This window comes from Dipodomys ordii, unplaced genomic scaffold (genome assembly GCF_000151885.1).
Source record: "Dipodomys ordii isolate 6190 unplaced genomic scaffold, Dord_2.0 Scaffold218, whole genome shotgun sequence".
In the NCBI taxonomy this organism is placed as follows: Eukaryota; Metazoa; Chordata; class Mammalia; order Rodentia; family Heteromyidae; genus Dipodomys; species Dipodomys ordii.
The window spans coordinates 133,531-144,476 of NW_012267434.1; the positions used below are offsets into that span (position 1 = coordinate 133,531).

The following is a 10,946-nucleotide window of genomic DNA, read 5'->3' on the forward strand; positions in this document are numbered from 1 at the left end:
AACTTACATAAGTAAAGTAATAAATACATTTCTTGTCAAACTTGTTACCTCTTCCCTCATTTTTCTTCTACTTTCCCTCCCTCCATCACCCCCTAAATTGTACAAATCATTTCCAACATATTTTCTTGTGAATATCGCTGTTTCAAATGTTCAACAGGAAGTACCCTTAAAATGAACTATGCAATGCATGGGCAGGGACAGAAGGGGGAACCTAAGGGAAAGCAAAGGAAGGGGTCACATTGCCCAGAATAAATTATACTCATTACCTGACTTATGAAATGGCAACCCCCCTGTACACACCTCAATAATAACAATAAAATTATATTTCTTAAATTACCTTTAGTCATGTTTAGTTACATTATATTTTTCAGTTTATTGATTCCTGATCACTAACCTTTTTAAATGTTAAGATACTGAGTTTATGTCTTTACAGTTCTGAGATTCATGAATCATTCAGAGACAAGCTTTGTGACAGAATTTATCTTCCTCAGCCTCCCTGGTAATCAAGAGGCACAAAATTTACTATTCTCAATATTCTTTGGCATCTACATGTTTACCACCATAGGAAATAGCACCATTGTCTGTGCAGTAAGACTGGACAAGAGGCTCCATACTCCAATGTATACTCTCCTAGAGAACTTTGCTTTCCTTGAAATCTGGTATATCACCTCCACTGTACCCAGTATACTAGTCAACTTCCTCTCAGAGACAAAAACCATTTCTTTTGTTGGCTATATCCTCCAGTTCTACTTTTTTACATCTCTGGGTACAACTGAATCATATTTCCTATGCATCATGGCTTACGACCGACCGATACCTAGCTATTTGCAGCCCTCGGCATTACCCAACCATCATGACTCCACAGCTCTGATACATCTTAATATCTCTTTGCTGAGTGTTTGGGTTCTTGAGTTACTCTATCTCAGCTATACAACTCTCACAATTGGCTTTCTTTTGGCCCCACATCATTGACCATTTTTTGTATGACATGGACCAACTTTTGGCTCTGTCTTGTGTCCCAGCTCCTATTACAGAGATGGTTTTCTATATCCTGAGCTCCCTCATTATTCTCACTCTTCTCTACATACTAGGCTCCTATACCCTTTTACTGATAGTTGTGTTAAAAGTCCAGTCCACAGCTGGCCAGAGAAAAGCCTTTTCTACCTGTGGATTGCACCTGACAGTGGTGTGTTTGTTCTTTGGATCCTTCTTGGCAATATATGTAAGCCCCACAGCTGATAACCCAATTACAATACGAAAGATTATGACTTTGTTTTATTCTGTGGTAACTCCCTTCTTAAATCCCCTGATCTATAGTTTGCAGAATAAGGACATGAAGGCATCATTGAAGAAAGTCCTAAGGAAGAGCAAGCATAGAACTATTTGTGTGAGACCAAGCAAGCTCACTCCCTAGACATGAAACTTTGGTTTCCTGCTACTATATCTTAATATACCATTTAAAGAAGAGATCCTCTCAGTAGAGTCTCTATTGTATTGTTGCACAACTAACCTGACAGAGCTAGACCACAGTTGATTGATACCATGCTCCTAAATGTAACAAATATGTTTTCAACTTCTGCCATTCCAATTATGCTATCTGAGGCCATTCTACCTTCATCTTTTTAAAATATATTTTAGTTTTGACCATAGGGAAATTGAAGTGGAAAGTAGAAGGGCAATAATCTGAGATGAATCATTTATGGCATTTGGTATTTTTAAAGGATTTAAATCTTAAGATTGTTCAGGTGGTAATATAAATGGGAGAGAATGATGAAAGTGGTGACATTAATCAAAGTGCACTGTATTCATAAACTGACATTGAATTGAAACTCCTGGTACAACTAAAGATAATTTAAAATAAATTTAAAAATATAAAGGTGCTCCAATATTTTGAAAACTGAGTAAGGAATCATTTTTTTATTTTTTATAAATTTAATTGTGTCAAGGTGAAGTATAGAGAGGTTACAGTTACATTAAGGAATCAATTTAAATGACTAAAGGGTACAATAGAGACCTCAGGGCCTGGGGCATACTAGACAAGCATACTACTGTTGTGCTAAATCACCAGCCCCAATATAGATATTATTCATTAGGCTGCAATGAACATGCAAGTACAGACATCTCTGTGATATTCCAAATGAATCATGCAGTAATCCTATTTTTGAGGGACTACCACCTCAATTTCTGTCATGAAAGTACTTACATAACCAGTACAACATACAGTGACTCCTTTTCCTTAACACTCTTGCCAAACCCTTGTGTTTATATTTGACCTTTTGATAACAGTTATTCTTACCAAATGGCATTGTGGTTTTAATAATTATTAATTTTGAGCAATTTTGTGTACACAAGTTAGTTGTATGTCTTCTTTTGAGAAATTGTTTGTCATGTCCCTTGTCCATTGTAAATGCATTATTTATACATTGTGTTCCATTGAGGTATTTATGTTCCAATAGAGTTCTCTACTTCCATCAAAAAGAATGACATTGATCCATTCATAAGGAAATGAAAACACCTGGAAAAAATATATTAAAGCAAGTCAGGCCCAAAGGAAAGTAGGCTGCATGGTTTCCCTCATTTATAATAACTAGACTATGTCTATGATATCTTTAACAGGGGATCACAATAGCCCAATTGCTAAATGTACAGAACCACATAAAATGACTATCAAAATGAACTCCAAGAATTGGAAACAAGGGGTTCTTCTTATGTCCTGTATGCAGTTATTTCTTTTTTTTTTTAGTTTTCTGTACCCTTTGTCTTGTATATAAGTTTATCTGATCTGTGGAAGGGAAAGCAAATCACAGAAACATTAGGACAAAGGATGAATGCAACAATGATACTCACTAGACACTAGGTTGGAAATGAACTATACAACTTGAGGGGGAGAAATATAATAATTACCTTACTTATATAAGTATAACCCCCCTGTTCATCACCTTTACAATAAAACTATAAAAAGAAGAAATTAAAAAGAAATATTTGTGATATATATCACATGTATATTGGATATTTTAAATATATATAGGTTATATATATTGGATATTAGTCTTTTGTGTGTGTGCCAATATTGGGGCTTGAGCTCAAGGTCAGGACACTGTCTTTTAGCTTCTTTGTTCAAGGATTGTACTCTACCAGACCTCCATTTCTGACTTCTTTTGGCAGTTTATTAGAGATGAGTCTTATGGACTTCCCTGCCTAAACTGCCTTCGAACCTCAGATCTTAGCCTCCTAAATAGCTAGGATTACAGATATATGCTACTAGCACCCAACCATTTTGGATATTAATCTTTATCCATGTATGGCTTGTAAATGTTTTCAATTTATAGATTGGATTGTCCCTCTTACTGTTCCCATTGCTGTCTTTGCTTTTGTTGCCTGAGCTTTAGAGATAAGGTGTGTGTGTGTGTGTGTGTGTGTGTGTGTCTGTGTCTGTGTCTGTGTCTGTGTGTGTGTGTGTGTGTGTGCGCGCGCGCATTCACTGCTATTGAACTCATGCCTCACGTTCTTTCTTGGCTTTTTCTACTCAAGGCTGGTACTCTACCACTTGACCCACAGCACTACTTCCAGATTTTTGGTAGTTAGTTGGGGATGGGAGTCTCACAGACTTTTCTACCAAGCAGACTTCAAACTGCAATTCTCAGATCTCAGCCTACTGAACAGATGGACTATGTGTGTGAGTCACGAACACCCTCCAGAGGTTAATTTTAAGAGCTCATTGTCCAGGCCATATCAAGTTTTCTCCTGCATTTTTCTAGTGGCTTACAGTTTGGGATTTTTGTTTGTCTGTTTGTTGTTGACAAAGTCTCTCTATGTAGCTGACTGGCCTAGATCCTCCTACCTCAGTCTCCCACGAAGCTGGAGTTAAAGGTATATACCACCACATCCAGCTATAGTTTGAGGTTTTATATTAGTCTTTAATCCATTTTTTGTTAATTTTTTACATGAATGATAGCAAGTATCTAGTTTCATTCTGTTTATGGATCTCCAGTTTTACCAATACAATACCACTTATTGAAGAATCTGTCCTTTTTCCCAAGGGATACCTTTACCATCTTTATGGAAAATCAATTTCCTGCACATATGCTGGCTCATTTGTGAACTTTTTAGTTTATTTCACTGGCCAATTGGTTTGTTCTTGTGCCAGTACCATCCTCGTTAACTGCAATCATTTTGTACTATTGTATGAAATCAGGTAATATGGTGCTTCAGTCTTTTTTTTTTGCCCATATTTGCTTTGGCTCTTCTTATTTTTGCACATACATTTTTTTGATTATTTTTTCTACTTTTATGGAAAAAGACATTGAATTTTTTAATAATATTAAAATAATATGCCTTATGGAGTAATGAATGCTATTTTAATACATATATACACTGCCCAATTTTCAAATTAGGACAAATACAGCTATATCATCAAATATTTATCATTTCTTTGTGATTGAAACATTTGAAATCCCTTCTTTTACCTTTAAATATACACGGTACATTATGTTTTATCTATTGTCACCTTTCTGTGCAGTAGAGCTCCTGAACTTCTCTCTCTTATCTAACTATAACTTAGTAGCAGTTAATCAACCTTTCATTTTTTCCTTGGACTAAAACTCCACAGACTCTGGTAACTACCATTTTAGTCTCTACTTTGATCAACTAACTAGATAATAAGTTCATATTATTCTACATATGAACTAGATCATCAAGTACTTGGCCTTTGATGCCCACATTTCACTTAGCATAATGACTTCCAGTTCCTTCCATGTTGCCACAAATGATTTTCATGAGTAGACAGCATTCATGGATTTTTGTCCGTTTCATGAATAGACAGTGTATACACACCAAAATGTCTTTATTCTTTTATTAGTTAACAGAAACTTAGGTTGTTCTCACTTCCTGACCATTGTGACAAGTACTTCAGTGTACAGCGAAAGTACAGATGTCTAGCCAGGTGCCAGTGGCTGATCTTAGTCATGCTATCTATTCAGGAGGCTGAGATCTGAAGTTCAAGGTTCAAAGTTAGCCTAAGAAGAAAGTCTGTGAAACTCTTATCGCCATTAACCAACAAAAAAAAGCTCAAGGTGAAGGTGTGGCTCAAGTGTCAGCCTTGAGTGGAAAAAGCTAAGGGACAACATCCAGGGCCTGAGTTCAAGCTCTAGTACTGGCGTACACACACAAAACATGAAAATATCTCTTCAACACATTGGTGTCATTTCTTTAAATACTTATGTAATGTTTACTTACTGGATCACATAGTAGTCTTGTTTTATTTTTTTAGAAACATTCATTCTATTTTTCATAATTACTATATTAATTTATATCTCCCCACAGATTCTTCTGATCCAAAACATAGGATATCTTTCCACCTTTTTTAATAATATTTATCAATATTATGTAATCTTTGTTTTAATGCTCACTCACTTCTTTGGTGAATTATATTCCTAGGTATTTTTTGTAGCTGTAATCCTAGCTACTCAAGAGGCTGAGCTATGAAGATTGCCAATTACAACCAGTCTGGGCAGAAAAGTCCATAATTCTCTTATCTCCAATTAACCACCAAAAAGCTGGAAATGAAGCCTTGGCTGCTTGAGTGGTAAATCATTAGCCTGAGCACAAAGACTTAGGGATAGCTCCTAGGCTCTGAATTCAAGCTCCAGAACACTCTCTCTCTCTCTCTCTCTCTCTCTCTCTCTCTCTCTCTCTCTCACACACACACACACACACACACACACACACACACACACACACATACACGTGTCATCTGCAGTGACAATTTGGCTTCTCCAATTTGGATGTCTTTCTTTCTCTTGGTTTATTGTTCTGGATCAGTCTTCTGTCATTGTATTGACCAAAAGTTGTGAAAGTAATCCTTCTTGTCTTGCCCCAGATTTTAGATAAAAAGCTTTCAGCTTTTCCTCACTCAGTATAATGTAGCTATTGGTTTATTATAGGTGAGCTTTACATCATTGAGGTATTGCTTCACATCTTTATATTTGAACCCCAAACAAGCATGTCATCTTCATGAGCTCTTGATCTTGTTTGCTCCCATCCTGTGACTATTAAGTACTTGTCCAAAAATCCAAACACAGTAAGTACAAAGTAAATGTTTGACAGTTGCATGAATTTTTAATTTTTATAGGAGTAATTAATTTTAAAAAGCAAAAGACATGCATTTTTAGAAGAATGAAACAAGCCCAATTTGATAGAACATAAAAACACACACAAAACACATGCACATACATACACCCAGATTCAGACATTCAGACATGTACAAATGCACTTTAAGTACATTTTTCTCCTCTTCCATTAACCTCCCCATTGCCCCCAAGTAGATCAGTTCCTTCAAACAAAGATACCTTCACACAAAAAGAAAGTTTCTGTTTCCTCTCTTTGCTGTTTATCCTTATCCCTGTGCCTCCCTAGTCAACCCACTGGGGAAGACATAAACAGATACACATAGAATTAAAGACATGCACAGAGAAATAGGCACAGGGAAGGAAATAAGGACCTCCCAGCAAGCACACTGGGGAACTGGAGATCTTATTCAGGAGAGATTTGTAAGCTCTTAATAATCACTGACTTAAACACATTGCATTTGGTTCTGAGTACTAAAGGATGCAAGTCTGAGAAGTCATGAAAAAAATCTTTTCCATCCAAGACTATGCTTTCAGAGGATTGTCTTAGGGATGGAGTTTCTCTCACATCTTTCTCTTAGAGCTTGACACACCATCAGGTATGTGAAGAAATCTGCCAGTCTCAACCTCAATGCTCCTGCCACTCACTGCTGCTGAGAACATGAAGCCCAAAAAATCCTTTCATTCTTTCTCCCTTTGTAGGAATGGTTTATTAGGCTTGTCTCCAGACGTTTTTATAGAGTGCCTGGGATGATATATTAACATTAAGGACTCACTCAGGAATAACAGACTATCTACTATATAACTCACTTAAGGAAAATGCTGTTCAGATGTCTCAGATATTGGGCATGGGGGCGGGGGGGAGTCATTAAATTCCTTTCAATAAGAAGGTAGCCTGAGTTTTGTACCACTATGTTCATAAAATTAGTCTGATGTTTTGGCTGACAGACTATCTCTTGACAGAAGCAATTAGAAGAGCTGATTTTTTTTTCAGAGTTGTTGACAAGTAACAAATGGTCACCTACAAGCAGAAAGAAGCAGGCTAGCAGATTCTTTCCCCCTCCCCATTCTCTGTTGTTTTCTTTAACAGTGCTGAAGATTGAACCTAGGACCTTGTGCCTGTCAGGCAAATACTGCCACTGAGCTACATCCCCAACCCCAGAAAGCATACCTTAAATAAAAAGGAACCCCCTGCTCTTGCAATTTAAAAACAGTTCTTCCCTGGGTACGCAGCTTAAATTCTCACAAGTGGTTGGAAATAAAAGTAAGTCTGACTCCCTTATCAATTATACAGAAAGTATTTCCTAGGCTCTTTGACTTTCTTTTCTCTCTATCTTCCCATTTGTACTATATTTTTAGATGAACAGATGATAAAAGAGAGGATTTAAATTCACCAAGAGCTACTGACATATGTTCTTTGAAAGCAGAAGCAATAGAAAGGATGCCATGAAACTTGGAATTATTTGTCAATTTCATCCATATCTCTCTAACCCTGTATTCTATATGTAACTGAGATTTCACTTTAGCACAAATAACGTTAACAAGGTCTTGGACATTATGAAGTCAAATAACTATATCAAGGTGGGAGTCAAGACTTGAGAGGAGTGTGGTTCCAGGTCACATACCATGAACTGGAATTGAATTTCTCTTCTTGGTGTCAAGAACTTTCTGGCTATAAATAGGGCAAGCTAATTCATGTCTTCAGTCTCTGGCTACTGTCTAGAAAAGACTAACACGTCTATTTTCTGTCCAATAAAATGTATGATAACACCTGTACTACACAAATTTGATTTATCTTAACTGGAATAAGTATCATGTTGAAGCCCACAGCATACAGATGAGTGTGTTATTATAACACACGGTTCAAGAAGCTGTCTGTTCATATGACTGTACAGATTGAGTAGCCTTCTCCATTGCTTTGACAAAGAAAAAGTTTAAAAGAAGGATTTTGTTTTTCATTATTTTAATTTTTTTATCTTATTGTACCTCAGAACTTATAACTCTGTCAGAAGTGCAATAAACTGTAAATAATCATTTGACAAATGACTGAATAAGTAATTAAAGTGCAACAATTTGGGGGTGTTGTCTTTTCTTTTTTTTGTTCTGGGGATCAAACCCAAGATATTGTACTTGCTAGACAAGTGCTTTGCCACTGACCTACATCCCAGCCCAAGTGCAGCAATTTATATTCCACATTCAACTTTCTCTTTTTATTGTAAATCTAATAAATTTTCCAATCAAGAAAGAAAACATAGCATGTTACAGAAAGTGTACCTGAAATCATATTTCTCCTAATAATTTTAGTATGTATGAGCATTGCAATTACAACACATTGAACTAAATAATGAGTAAAACATATATTTCATAACAATCATGTTTATTATGAAGAATTTTCAGCTGGACACTGGTTGCTTGTGCCTATAATTCTAGCTACTCAGGAGGCTGAGATCTGAGGATCGTGGTTCAAAGCCAGCCTGGGCAAGAAATTCCATGAGCCTATTATCTCCAAGTAACCACTAAAATGCCAGAAGTGAAACTGTGGCTTAAGTTGTGGAGCTCTAGCCTTGAGCACAAAAGGTCAAGGACAGTACCCAGGCCCTAAGTTCAAACCCCAGGATTGGCACAAAAAAAAGCAAAAATCAGAAAAAGAATTTTCACTATTCTAAAACTATTGTTAATATAAATAACAAAAGTTACTTTGGCATTAAGATGTTTACTGTTCTGAGTTTGCTCCAGGTTTGGTGAAGTACTAAGAAGCAGACCTCCTGGTCTCTGTAGATTACATAAAAGGCATAAGGATGGAATTCTGTAAGTAACTTGACAGTGACTACTTTTTTTAAGTTAATATATTTGGTACAATGAATGCATGACTTTGATCAAGATGCATTGTACTCACAAACTGACAAATTGAGTTGAAACACCTTCGTACTACTCCTTAAAGATAATAAAAATGTTATATGTATTTTATTTTATAATGTATTATATTTATAATTGTGTGATATATTATTTCATAGTATTTTAAATGAATGGAAGAAAGTCAAAAGTTTAAAATATGGACTGGGAATGTGGCTTAGTGGTAGAGTGCTTGTCTAGCATACATGAAGTCCTGGGTTTGATTCCTCAGTACCACATAAATAAAAAACTGGAAGTGGTGCTGTGGCTCAAGTGGTATACTTTGAGCAAAGAAAAAAAAACTCAGAGACAGTGCCCATTCTCTGAGTTCAAGCCTCAGCACTGGCAAAAAAAAAAAAAGCAACTTTAAAATATGAATGGGGTCTTACCCAGCTATATGTCCTGAACTTTAACCAGGACATATGAATGAGCCTAGGCCAACAGCTTTAAGAAAGTTGCTAGCAAAATATCCAAGGATTTAATCTAGTCTCAATTTCTAATTCATTTAATGTCACAAAAACTTTTTCTACTTTCTGTACATCAAAGGCAACTCTTCTATTCATTATTTAATTGATACAAAACCAGGAAAGTCTGTGAGACTCTTATCTCCAATAAACCACTCAGAAAACCAGAAGTGGTGCTATGGCTCAAGTGATAGAGTGTTCACCTTGAGCTGAAGAGCTAAGGAACAGTGCCCAGGCCCAGAGTTGAAGCCCCATGACCAAAAGAAAAAAGAAAGAAGAAAAGTAAGGTGATGAATGTACAAAACTATAGAACTTACAATGTACAAACTATAGAATTTAAGATTCAATTCTTAGCGAATTTAAGGCACACAGTACGTGTGTATATGTATGTGTATGAGAGAGAGAGAGAGAATTCAAGCCAGCTCTGAGGCTTGAATTCAAGACCTAGCACAGTCCATTAGCTTTTTCACTCATCCACTTGAGCTGCAACTTACTTCTAGCATTTCGTTGGTTACTAGAGATAAGAGTCTAAACTTTCTTACCCAGGCTATCTTCAAAACACAGCTCTCAGATCTCAGTCTCCCAAGCAGGCCTGTGGTTTTATATTCTAGAGAAGGTGACAGGCAGCACATTGTCTTAGGAAACAAGTCATAACATGCAATAGAGCAGCTTAGCTGACTGGGGGAGTTAGGAGAGGGTACAGACAATCCAGGGAAAATTATGGGCTGCAAAAGAAATCATATGTAGGGAACATAACTTCTGCTTTCAGTTATTTAAGACTTCAGTATCACCATCATGGGAAATAGAATTGACTTACCTGTGTAACTTAAACAAGGTTAAATTTAGTTATTGACCTATGAAGTTCTAAGAGATAAATTTGTCTTGGTACTTTAAGAGAACTAGAGCTCCTAGGATGAGGAATGGGCTGGACTGCTCAACAAATCCAGGTGCTGGGGGAGAGGGGCTGATGCAGAGGAAACTAGGTAGACAGTTTCAAACATTTTACAGATTCCTAGATGTTCTGCACTGCCTCCCTAAGGAAGCAAAGGAGCCTGAGACTCCTACCCGCAGTTTCATTCTTATCTGCTTTTACTGGCCTTTGATTTATGAAACTTTGGCTAAAGAAGCAATTGAGCAGCTATTTTTCTTCCAGTTTATACTCAGTTTTGCTTCAAAATAAAAAAGTGTGTGTGTAGACTATTCAAGGGAAGATGATTCATCATCAATGATTCATCCATTACTGAGACTCAGAATCATAGTAGTGTTTGAAATTAAATGGCGCTTATTTCAAACCAGTCTCTAGTATATCTATGAGTTACTGGTTTAGCAAATAGATTTAAGTGAACCACTTAAATTTCTCTTTTCATACCTTCATAAAAGAGTAGGATGAAGTACACTTCCTTTTAGCTTAAAGATCAAATGAGATAATGTCAACATTTGCCAGAAAAGTATTTGCAAAATCTAA

The 10,946-nt window shown here is 36.4% G+C and overlaps 1 pseudogene; it reads left to right on the top strand.

Moving 5' to 3' along the window:
• Positions 1–441: 441 nt before the first annotated feature.
• LOC106000414 lies at positions 442–1,414 on the top strand (annotated as a pseudogene).
• The last annotated feature ends 9,532 nt before the right edge of the window (positions 1,415–10,946 follow it).